The 12,857-nt window shown below is 40.2% G+C and overlaps 1 protein-coding gene and 1 pseudogene across 4 annotated transcripts in view; one reads left to right on the forward strand and one right to left on the reverse strand.

Annotated features, from left to right (window-relative positions):
* The window catches only part of LOC129622123 (UDP-GalNAc:beta-1,3-N-acetylgalactosaminyltransferase 1-like), a 47,901-nt pseudogene extending 38,625 nt beyond the window's left edge, over positions 1-9,276 (reverse strand).
* The window catches only part of FUT8 (fucosyltransferase 8), a 329,084-nt gene that overhangs the window by 39,855 nt on the left and 276,372 nt on the right, over positions 1-12,857 (forward strand). The window lies entirely within an intron of this gene.

Below are 12,857 nucleotides of genomic sequence, written 5' to 3' on the forward strand. Positions count from 1 at the left end.
CAAATTTGCTGGCATATTGAGTGCAGCACTTTCACAGCATCATCTTTCAGGATTTGGAATAGCTCAACTGGAATTCCATCACCTCCACTAGCTTTGTTCCTAGTGATGCTTTCTAAGGCCCACTTGACTTCACATTCCAGGACTTCACACTCTAGGTGAGTGATCACACCATCGTGATTATCTGGGTCATGAAGATCTTTTTTGTACAGTTCTTCTGTGTGTTCTTGCCATCTCTTCTTAATATCTTCTGCTTCTGTTAGGTCCATACAATTTCTGTCCTTTATCAAGCCCATCTTTGCATGAAATGTTCCCTTGGTATCTCTAATTTTCTTGAAGAGATCCCTAGTCTTTCCCATTCTGTTGTTTTCCTCTATTTCTTTGCATTGATCGCTGAAGAAGGCTTTCTTATCTCTTCTTGCTATTCTTTGGAACTCTGCATTCAGATGATGCTTATATCTTTCCTTTTCTCCTTTGCTTTTCGCTTCTCTTCTTTTCACAGCTATTTGTAGGGCCTCCCCAGACAGCCATTTTGCTTTTTTGCATTTCTTTTCCATAGGGATGGTCTTGATCCCTGTCTCCTGTACAATGTCACTAACCTCATTCCATAGTTCATCAGGCACTCTATCTATTAGATCTAGGCCCTGAAATCTATTTCTCACTTCCACTGTATAATCATAAGGGATTTGATTTAGGTCATACCTGAATGGTCTAGTGGTTTTCCCTACTGTCTTCAATTTAAGTCTGAATTTGGCAATAAGGAGTTCATGGTCTGAGCCACAGTCAGCTCCTGGTCTTGTTTTTGCTGACCGTATAGAGCTTCTCCATCTTTGGCTACAAAGAATATAATCAATCTGATTTCAGTGTTGACCATCTGGTGATGTCCATGTGTAGAGTCTGCTCTTGTGTTGTTGGAGGAGAGTGTTTGTTATGACCAGTGCATTTTCTTGGCAAAACTCTATTAGTCTTTGCCCTGCTTCATTCCGTATTCCAAGGCCACATTTGCCTGTTACTCCAGGTGTTTCTTGACTTCCTACTTTGCATTCCAGTCCCCTATAATGAAAAGGACATCTCTTTTGGGTGTTAGTTCTAAAAGGTCTTGTAGGTCTTCATAGAACCGTTCAACTTCAGCTCCTTCAATGTTACTGGTTGGGGCATAGACTTGGATTACTGTGATATTGAATGGTTTGCTTTGGAAACGAACAGAGATCATTGTGTCATTTTTGAGATTGCATCCAAGTAGTGCATTTCGGACTCTCTTGTTGACCATGATGGCCACTCCATTTCTTCTGAGGGATCCTGCCCGCAGTAGTAGATATAATGGTCATCTGAGTTAAATTCACCCATTCCAGTACATTTCAGTTTGCTGATTCCTAGAATATCTACATTCACTCTTGCCATCTTCTGTTTGGCTACTTCCAATTTGCCTTGATTCATGGACCTGACATTCCAGGTTCCTATGCAATATTGCTCTTTACAGCATGGGACCTTGCTTCTATCACCAGTCACATCCACAGCTGGGTATTCTTTTTGCTTTGGCTCCATCCCTTCATTCTTTCTGGAGTTATTTCTCCACTGATCTCCAGGAGCATATTGGGCACCTACTGACCTGGGGAGTTCCTCTTTCAGTATCCTATCATTTTGCCTTTTCATACTGTTCATGGGGTTCTCAAGGCAAGAATACTGAAGTGGTTTGCCATTCCCTTCTCCAGTGGACCACAGTCTGTCAGATCTCTCCACCATGACCTGCCCATCTTGCGTTGCCCCACAGGTATGGCTTAGTTTCATTGAGTTAGACAAGGCTGTGGTCCTAGTGTGATTAGATTGACTAGTTTTCTGTGAGTACGGTTTCAGTGTGTCTGCCTTCTGATGGCCTCTTGCAACACCTACCGTCTTACTTGGGTTTCTCTTTCCTTGGGCATGGGGTAGTACTGTCAAATTGATACCATTTATTTTGATTCTCGGCTTGTCCCAGATTTGGTCCCTTCGCATCCTTAAGACATATTTCCATCTTTCTTTGAACATTTCCCTAGTTTCTGGCATAACATGCTCTTGGTATGTCTTGTACTGTTCCAGCCCTTGAAATGGAATGAGCTGTTTTTCCTAGAAGTCTCAATTCCTATTGGGAGAGAATAGGATTTAGATAAAACCTCTGGGTGCTAGTTGTCCTTTTCATTGTTAATGGGGTGTCATTGCTTCCAAGTTCCCTCAGTTGATAGAGTTAGGAGATACACACACTCACATGTTCTTATCTATTTATGTGTATGTATATCTACATATATAGTTCAAGTTGATACCTTCAATTTTAGTCCAGCACCATAAGATTCATAACTTTTTCAGCATTTCTAATTGCCTTTTTCTAACAGTGATAGACCTGACTTTGATTATTTACAATACATTCACTTAGTAAATCAATTCTAGTAATCTTAAAAGATAGTCTCAAAGTTGATCAGTCACAATAGTAGTAAAAATTAGCTAGTGGTCTTTTTGTTTTCAGCTTGACAGTATATAGGCAGAATAACATGTTCCGAAGTTACTTCAGTTAGTTCTTCCCAGTGGCTCTACCCATCTTTCAGTGTGGATATATTCAGTGTAACTATTTGAAATACTTTTAGGTCTAGTTCTTTCTGTCTGTATAGCACCTTAGGGGTTATTCCTCCTGTATCCTTGTTGATTTTCTTTATTTTTTGAGTATCTGAAACATTCATATGGTTCAGAACTATAGGAATTACTGTCCTAACAGGAGTCAGAACTATATAGTTTGAAAGTCATTTGCCCATCTCTTCCACCCCATTTTTCACTTACTCCCAATAGGCTGAAAGGTGGTCCCATGGATGACATTCAAGTGCTAATCTCTGAAATCTGTTAATTTGAAAAAAGCATTTTTGCAGATATGACCAAGACTCTTGAGATAGATTATTCTGGGTGGGCCCTAAATACAGTCATGGGTATTCTTCTTAAGAGTTAAACAGACAAGAGACTTGATATAGGAAAGGAGAAGGCAGTGTGATCATAAAGGCAGAAGCTGGGTTGGAGCTTCAAGTCACAGAGTGTTAACAACTACCGTATGTTGTAAGAGACAAGGAACAGATTCTTTCCTAGAGCCTCTTAAGGGAGTGAGGCCTTATTTACACCTTAATTTTAGTTCAGTGAAACTGACTTCAGACTTCGGACCTTCAGAATGATGAGAGAATAAATTTCTGTTGTTGTAAGCCACCAGGTTGGTGGTAATATGTTACAGCAGCCACAGTAAACCACTACACACCCCTTGTTGGTAACCAGTCTTATTTTCTTAGTTAAATATTTTATTCTGATTCATGGATATTTCTTATTTCATACTCAAAAGTTGTATACAGTAAATAATCTGCCCTTTATTTTGTTTTCTTTTATTATATCTTGGAAGATCTTTCTCATCTTTCTAGAACAACATATTACTTAATTGTGTTGTTGCAGTAATTTAGCCAACCACACTCCAATTTAAAATTTTTTGCATTTAGGGTTTTTCCATTAATTTGTAGTTGAAAGCAGTGATGTGGGGCATAACCTTGTCCATATATGTTGGTATGCTAAGTCAGACACGACTGAGCAAATTCACTTTCACTTTTCACTTTCATGCATTGGAGAAGGAAATGGCAACCCACTCCAGTGTTCTTGCCTGGAGAATCCCAGGGACGGGAGAGCCTGGTGGGCTGCCGTCTATGGGGTCACACAGAGTCGGACACGACTGAGGCGACTTAGCAGCAGCAGCAGCAGCATACTACTATTATTTTTTTCATGGTAAATTTCTAAAGTGAAATTGCTAAGTTAAAAGGTGAATATATTTATAAGTTTTGTTATATAAATTTTGTTTGTTATTGTTCAGTTGCTAAGTCTTGTCTGACTCTTTGTGACCACATGGACTGTAGCACACCAGGCTCATCTGTCCTCTACCATCACATTGAGTTTTCTCAGATTCTTGTCCATTGAGTTAGTGATGCTGTTGAATCATCTCATTCTCAGCTACCCACTTCTCCTTAAGTCTTAAGTCTTTTCCAGCTTCAGAGTCTTTTGCAGTGCGTTGACTCTTTGCATCAGTTGGCCAAAGTATTGGAACTTTAGCTTTGGCATCAGTCCTTCCAATGAATATTCAGGGTTGACTTCCTTTAGGGTTGACTGGTTTGATTTCCTTGCAGTCCAAGGGACTCTCAAAAGTCTTCTCTAGCACTATTCTTTGGCTCTCAGCCTTCTTTATGGTCCAGGTCTCACAGCTGTAAATGACTACTGGAAAAACCTATACAGACCTTTCTCAGCAAAGTGATGTTTCTGCTTTTTAATATGCTGTCTGGATTTGTCATAGTTTTCTTTCCAAGGAGCAAGTGTCTTTTAATTTCATGGTTGCAGTTACCATCTGCAGTGATTTTGGAGCCCAAGAGAATAAAATCTGTCACTGTTTTCCCATCTGCTTGCCATGAAGTGATAGGACTGGATGCCATGATCTTCGTTTTTTGAATGTTGAGTTTCAAGCCAGCTTTTTCACCCTCCTCTTTCACCCTCATCATGAGGCTCTTAAGTTCCTCTTCACTTTCTGCGTTAGAGTGGTATTATCTGCATATCTGAGGTTGTTGATATTTCTCCTGGCAGTCTTGATTCCAGCCTGTGATTCATCCAGCCTGGCAGTTCACATGATGTACTCTGAATATAAGTTAAATAAGCAGGGTGACAATATACAATCTTGCTGTACCCTTTCCCACTTTTGAACGGTTAGTTGTTACATGTGTGGTTCTAGCTGTTGTTTCTTGACCCGTATACAGGTTTCTCAGGAGATAGGTAAGGTGATCTGGTATTCCTATCTCTTTAAGAGTTTTCCGCAGTTATGATCCACACAGTCAAAGGCTTTAGTGTAGTCAATGAAACAGAGGTCGATGTTTTTCTGGAATTCCTTTGCTTTCACTATGATCCAGTGGATGTTGGCAGTTTGATCTCTGGTTCCTTTGCCTTTTCTAAACCCAACTTGAACATGTGGAGAATCTTGATTTACATGATGATGAAGCCTAGCTTGAAGGATTTTGAGCATAACCTTACTCGCATGAGAAAGGAGTGCAATTGTATGGTAGCTTGAACATTCTTTAGTACTGCCCTTCTTGGGAATTGTGATGAAAACTGAGCTTTTCCAGTGCTGTGGCCACTGCTGGGTTTTCCAAATTTGCTGACATATTGAGTGCAGCATTTAATAGCATCATCTTTTTGGATTTTAAATAGCTCTGCTGGAATTCCATCACCTCTACTAGCTTTATTGGAAGCAGTGCTTCCTGAGGGCCTCTTGACTTTATACTCCAGAATGTCCGGCTCTTGGTGAATGACCACACCATTGTGGTTATCTGGGTCATTAAGATCTTTTTTTGTACAGTTCTATTCTTGCCATCCCTTCTTGGATCTCTTCTGCTTCTATTAGGTCTGTTAAGGCATTAATGTAAGGCACATTGAAAAAGAGAAAGTCAAGTTATTTGACATGGGAATGTAAAGGGAATGATGGTGTTATAACCAATGGAAATGTCAGTTCTTTGTCTTTTGATTTCAGACTAGCTGAAAGAATGATAACTAAAAGGATATTGACTATAATTGATAAAGATATAATTTTTATTTCTAATTTCTCAGAAATATTATTTTCATTTTTTGTGATTCTACAAAGCTTACCTGGACAAAGTTATGAATTAAAGATGACAGAAGTCACTTAAATTTCTGTTCCAATAATTTTTGGCATATAGGGCTGGCTGGAGGAAGAGGAAGAAAAAATGGGAATTGACATTTTACTGTCAAATGGAACTTACAAATTTACCTAGACCAAAATAGGAATAAAAATTTAAGTGGGCCCTCTTAACTGGTAAGAAAATCAATAAAATTAAAGTTGATGGATTATTAGTTTATGTTGTCAATGTTAGACAGCTTCAGAATAGGAGAGGAAGTAGTGAGGACTTCTCCTGGTTACTAACTTGGTTTTTTATTTTGCTTCAAAGGAATGTTACATTTCAAGATCATTATAGGAAATACTGCTTACCAATAATTATGAGTTTAACAGTCTTAGAATAGTGAATTCATTTTTGTTGAAACAGTGGACAGAACAGGCTTTTCAGTGTTTTTATTTTTCGAATTCATACTGGTTATCAGTTCAAATTATTTTCTTTTTTGTTCTCTTTTCCTTTTTATTCTTTAGAATGATTGTTAATGAGAAAAAACATGGACCAGTTAATGATGTCACTTGAATCTTTAGTCTTCTCTTTCCCTCAAGTATTGAAATATGACATTCCTTTCATGATATTCTTTCTGGCCATCATGTTCTCTTTCTTTTTGGCATCAGAGTCCTTTCCAAAAGGAAATAGGCTGCCTGGCATTCTGTATTACCCCTGATTTCCAGGTGGAACAATCAGCCAGATGAGGTGACATCTAAAAACAGGGGGATTATATTTCTACAAACAAGACAGTAATTCAGATCTTCTTGCTTTAATTCGTCTCTGTTTTACCATAATGAGATATTTATCAAAGTCCAAGAGATTACTGATACACAGTAGTGACCAATGACTTCATATTAATAGAGCTATTCATAATAAATTCATCAGTGACGTAATTGGAAAAAATTTAAAGAGTGATTTTTCACTGTTCTGTTTATATAGTATTGAATGAAATAACCATAGCATTCAAACATCCAGAAAGTACAAAACACTAATATTAAATAAAGATTGATAGCCTCGAAATACTGCAGCATCTTAAAGTATCTTGTGAATGACCAAAAACAGATAAAATTTTGGTATAACTTTAGTTTTTTCCACAGAGCTATATATTAAAAATACTGGTAATCCATGTAAGATATATACACAATCCTGAACTGACTAGATTGTTCAGTGAATAAATAATACTCCACACTGCTTTATTGTTACAGACAAATGAGCTTTATAATTCATTGAAACCCTTTTAAGAAGTTCTAGTCTGTAGAATGATGTCCTCAAATTATTTGGTCCTATTAGTTTTATTAACAAAAACTTTGCATCCTTCTTGGTGGTGGTGATGGTTTAGTCACTAAATCATGTCCATCTCTTGTGATCTCATGGACTGTAGCCTGGCAGTCTCCTCTGCCCATGGGATTTCTCCAGCAAGAATACTAGAGTGGGTTGCCATTTCCTTCTTCAGAGGATCTTCCTGACCCAGGAATTGAACTTGGGTCTCTTGCATTGCAGGCAGATTCTTTCCTGACTGAGCTATGATATTTAATTCCTCTGAATATCATCTTTAAAAGGCCCTACTTGATAGTTGTCAGTATAAACCATAGGTCAAGTGCAACCCTCCCATCTTCAGTCTATGGGCTTTTCATGAATTTCTGTTCCATGTCCAACACAGTGACTGGCCCATGAGTTTTCCATTGGAGATTTCATGGTCCTTATTTCAACAGTTTCCACAAAGTATCCCTTCCTTCTCTAGGCATTGGGTAGAATGTCATACATAATGGTATGTGGTGTTCCTTAGCATACCTGCCAAAATGTGATAATTTCCTTGGAAGAAAAGTCATGGGCTTCAGTCATACATCTGAGTTGACAGACATCCAAGTGATTCCTATATAAAAAGAAAAGATTGGTGTTTTCTGGAATATGAATGTCCACTTTTAGTAAATTCAAACAGATCTGAACATAAATATCTTCACACTTGATGGATTTTATGTGTCTTGTCATTTTACAAATTGTATCGGCACCAGATCTCTGAACGTTATATAACCCAATCCACTGCATGTGGGGGGGAACACCTTGAAGGTACACATGCTAAGTCACTTCAGTTGTGTCTGACTCTTTGCGACCCTATAGACTGTAGTCCATCAGGCTCCTCTGTCCATGGGGTTCTCCAGGCAAGAATACTGGAGTGGGTTGCCATGCCCTCCTTCAGGGGATCTTTCTGACCCAGGGATCTTATGTCTCCTGCATTGGCAGGCAGATTCTTTACCACTGAAGGTATAGTCCGAGTATGAAATGTAGGCTTTTTGGTAAAATCTTCTATAGGGATAAATATCAATTAGAGGATAACCTGTGAAAAACTTCTCTGAGTGGCTTAAATCTAAAAGATAATACACTAACTTGCCAGTATTGATGAAAACATCAGTGTCTGTCTTCATGATGTACCTAGCATTGGGGCAAGACTCAGTTATCCACCTAAATGCCATAATCATCTTCAAGATCAGGTTATTGTTGTCGTTGAGTTGCTAAGTTGTGTCTGACTCTGCTACCCCTTGAACTGTAGCCTGCCATTTCCTTCTCCAGGGGATCTTCCTGATGCAGGGATTGAACCCACATCTCCTGCTTGGCAGGTAGATTCTTTACCACTGAGCCACATGGAAAGCCCCAGGTTATTGTATATAACCATAAAAACTCTTGTATTATATTGCCATAACGGAGGTGTTTATCCTTTAAAGATAATGCTAACACTTTGTCTTCACTTTCAGCCTGTTGGCCCAGTAAGAAAAATGTAAGAACCTCATATCCCCACCAAGACTTCTTTTCACCCCAAATGACTCTAATGGCCTGTCTGACCCTCTCATCTGAGGGGTGCAGAATCACTAGGATGACAAGAAATGGGTTTTGATGAGAGTCGTTTGAATGCTCTCCAAGTGTGAAGTGGAAGTCTTGTCTGTAAATGGACTCCTAGAAGTACATCCAGTTCACACATTGTCACGTGGTGGTGAGGCAGACTGAGGTGCCACATCACCAGGAAATGGCAGAGCAACAGCAGCAGGAGGCTCCACTGGAGGGTCTCGGTGACATCCCACCCGGAAGGGTGGAGCACTGGGGCCCTTTACAGCCGCTCAGCAGCCCATGGCTGCTAGACACCGCACAACCCTAGGGGCTCCATTTAATCTTCTTCTTGATTCATTCCTTCTGAGCGAAAGACCCTCAGTTTCACCAACAGGACATTCAGTAGTAAGAAGTAGTCAAAAATAATACTTGGAATTTCTACTGAAAAACAGAGACTCTCAGATTGGCTTAAAATTCTGCCATATACTGCTTATAAGACACATGCCTGTAGAATTTCTGATGAAACCAAAGCAGGAGCTGAAGTTTTTTGTTTTCCGTACTCCATGCTATAATCAAAACATTTGCCGTGAACTACTCTTAGCCGCCTGGGGAAAGGTAAAACTACTCCCATTTGAAGACTGCAAACCCAAATCTTCCTTGTCTCTGGTGGGGCCGCTGGTTGTCCTGGCGGCCTGAGCCTCTGGGTGCATATTATTACTTACTTACTGATGTCTGTTTGCCGGCATAACATGTATGCGGGAAGCAGCAACTTCCCTGGTTATACCAGATTCATTGATGTATGTATTAATGCTACAGGAAAAGAGAGACAACAGAGTATGTTCTTCTCCTTTGGGGCTTACTTTCCACTTCTTTGTGTATTCTCTCTTAATATTGCATGTATGCTAATTGCCTATTTCACTTTTATGGTTACTGTTCTGAAATTCAACCCCATAGTCTGCATTTATTATATGGTTAAGGATAACTTATTAACATGGTGAGTGGTGTTAACTGAATACATCTAATTTTTGGAAAATTTCAGCTTTCAGTTTAGTCACAAAGTTAGATTAACTCATAGTTCAGGCTTCCCCGGTGTCTCAGAGGTTAAAGCGTCTGCCTGCAATGTGGGAGACCTGGGTTCGATCCCTGGGTCGGGAAGATCCCCTGGAGAAGGAAATGGCAACCCACTCCAGTATTCTTGCCTGGAGAATCCCATGGACGGAGGAGCCTGGTGGGCTACAGTCCACAGGGTTGCAAAGAGTAGGACAGGACTAAGCGACTTCACTTTCACTTTCCTTTAAAATAATTAAAATAATGCTTCCAGTGAAGTTGGAGTGACAGGGATTGGTATCCTTTTACTTGAAATAACTAGGCAAAAAACATGAAACAGCAGTTCTTGAGGCATTTGCCATCAGGCAGCCCAAGACGTTGATCCCTAAGAGACAGAAAACAGCGGAGACCTATGCTTGGTCTAGCCTGGGGAGTGTTTTTAGGCATGGAATAGTAGAGCAGTATGGCAACCCACTCCAGTACTCTTGCCTGGAAAATCCCATGGACAGAGGAGCCTGGTAGGCTGCAGTCCATGGGGTCGCTTAGAGTCAGGTACGACTAAGCGACTTCACTTTCACTTTTCACTTTCATGCATTGGAGAAGGAAATGGCAACCCACTCCAGTATTCTTACCTGGAGAATCCCAGGGATGAGGGAGCCTAGTGGGCTGCCATCTATGGGATCGCAAAGAGTCAGACACAACTGAAGCGACTTAGCAGCAGCAGCAGCAGCAGCAGCAGAACCCCAGAGAAGGCTAGAGACCTGCCTGAATTGAGGAGATGGTACTGGGAGCCTGAGAAGCCAAGGCAGCTAGAGCTCACGGGGCAAAGTACCAGAGAGGAGAGGGCTGCAAGAGAATTTTACAGATCTGCAGAAGTCCCTTCCAGGAATTCAGTTGAGCACTGATCAGTACATGCCTGTGAGGAAACTATGTGTGGTCAAAGGAACTCACCCAAAAGGAATACAGTGCTCAGAGCTTACACAGCCTTAGGAATAGAGCCTAATTCACCGAGTGTCAGGTAGAGCCTCTCTAACATTCTAGCTTTCATTTTTAGGTCTTCAATTTGGGTCTTTTTTCTATGTTTTAAACTTAAATTGCACTCAGTCTTTTCTCTAGCTTCACAGCATATAGAATACATTTATAATAACTTTTAATCCTAGTTCCTGGTTTTATAAAAACTGTGTCCTTTCTGGGTTGGTTTTCATTGATACTTCTCATTTGTCTCTTATTTTCTTGTCTTTTTTTTCTTGAAACTTGCTTGGCAAATTAGTTAATGCTTGTTAGGTATGTAACAGAAGACATTGTAAATTATGCTTTGTTGGGTGCTGGATATTTTTGTATTCCTCTAAATGTTCTTGAAGCTTTTTGTAGAATGTATTTACTTGGGAAATATTTAATCCTTTAAGGTATTCCTTATTAGGACCATTTAGTATAATTCTGCTCTATTCCTGAGGCAGAACCTTTTTGAAAACTTTACCTGATGCCCTGTGAATTATGAGGTTTTCCATTTAGCTCTCCATCTGTTTACAGATGTTAAGTTGAGGATCAGGTTGTGCCTTCAGGGTTTGTTTTTAAGCTCTGCTGGCATCATCATCGATTAATCTTTATTCTGGGACTAATTCAGCCCTGCTGAGGCCTCTGCTTATTGCCCAGAGTATGCAAGGTTTCTCTCCTCTGGTTAGGTGCAACTCACATGTCCCTAGCTCTGAATGAATTGGTCATTTTTCTTAGCTCCCCAGCAGATTCCCCCCGCCCCCCACATTTGCCTTATGGAGTTTTACCCTGTGTGTGTGCATGCTAAGTCGCTTCAGTCGTGTCTGACTTTTTGCGACCCTATAGATCATAGCCCACTGGGAGTTTTATCCTCAGTTCAGTCGCTCAGTCGTGTCCGACTCTTTGCGACCCCATGAATCGCAGCACACCAGGCCTCCCTGTCCATCACCAACTCCCGGAGTTCACTCAGACTCACGTCCATCGAGTCAGTGATGCCATCCATCCATCTCATCCTCTGTCGTCCCCTTCTCCTCCTGCCCCCAATCCCTCCCAGCATCAGAGTCTTTTCCAATGAGTCAACTCTTCGCATGAGGTGGCCAAAGTACTGGAGTTTCATTTTTAAGTATGTGTAAATTAGCATGAAGTCAAAGACTCAAGAGAAGATGTCTGAAACTTTTTTCTTCATTACTCCCTCCTCTCTGATATAGTATTCCAGTAATAATTGCCATATATCCCTTCTGAACTCTGATGTTTGTCTTTTCATGTTGGTGACCCTGATGCGCTCTACTTTGAATTTCCCTGCCTGCAGCAGTGTCTGTAACATGTCTCTTAGCAGAAAGTCAAGGTGTATGTAGGCTTATCTAGCTTGTTTTCTTCTCTCAGAGAAGGCAGATCTATACTAACTGTTGTGAAGTGTCTGGAAACTGTCCTGTCATCTGTTTTGCCTAGTTTTGCAGTTGTTTCCTGACTAAAGAGAAACCTGGTACCAGTTACTTCATGACGAAGTATGAATCCCATAATACTGAATTATTGTGGGAAGTTGGTGAAGTTTTGTGAAGGAATCGCAGTGAGCCTTGACTGATTTTGTAGTTAATGGCCATTTAAGAATTGTCAGTTTATGGGCCCTGGGGTAGTTGACTTGGGAGTGGTTTGTCCTTTTCAATGAGAATTTCCAGAAGAGATAATGTAAATTGTAAAGTGTCAGTCGCTCAGTTGTGTCTGAGTCTTCGGACTCCATGGAATGTACCCTGCCAGGCTCATCTATCTGTCCATGGGATTTCCCAGGCAAGGATACTGGAGTGGGTTGCCATTTTCTTCTCCAGGGCATATTCCTGACCCAGGGATCGAACCTGGGTTTCCTGCATTGCTGACAGATTCTGTACCGTAAGACAGTATACAAATGTGCTTGCTTTTGGTTTAGAATTATTTATTAAATGTTTTTATAGGCTCTTGTGTCTCAGAATAAATTTTTGACTCTTGGAATTCAGAATGAACATAGTTGGATTACTTTTGGGGAGATGGAACTGGTAATGATTCTTCTGTATTATTTCTAATCATCAGAAATTGGTTTCAATAGGCTTTGCTGTCATTGGAGAAAGACTACATCTGACAATTTGAAAATAATCTCATGTTGTAACAACAGTAAATTAACTGGCAGAAAGACATGTTTCCATAGAGTGTTTTGTGTCTTTATGTTATTCTTGGGTTTTTCTACTTGGTGAGCTGCACATAATGTACACACTCAGTGAACATATGATGTGTGAATCTTCATTCAGACCATTTCACTTGTCG

The sequence above is a fragment of the Bubalus kerabau genome, chromosome 10 (assembly GCF_029407905.1).
Source record: "Bubalus kerabau isolate K-KA32 ecotype Philippines breed swamp buffalo chromosome 10, PCC_UOA_SB_1v2, whole genome shotgun sequence".
Classification (NCBI taxonomy): domain Eukaryota; kingdom Metazoa; phylum Chordata; class Mammalia; order Artiodactyla; family Bovidae; genus Bubalus; species Bubalus kerabau.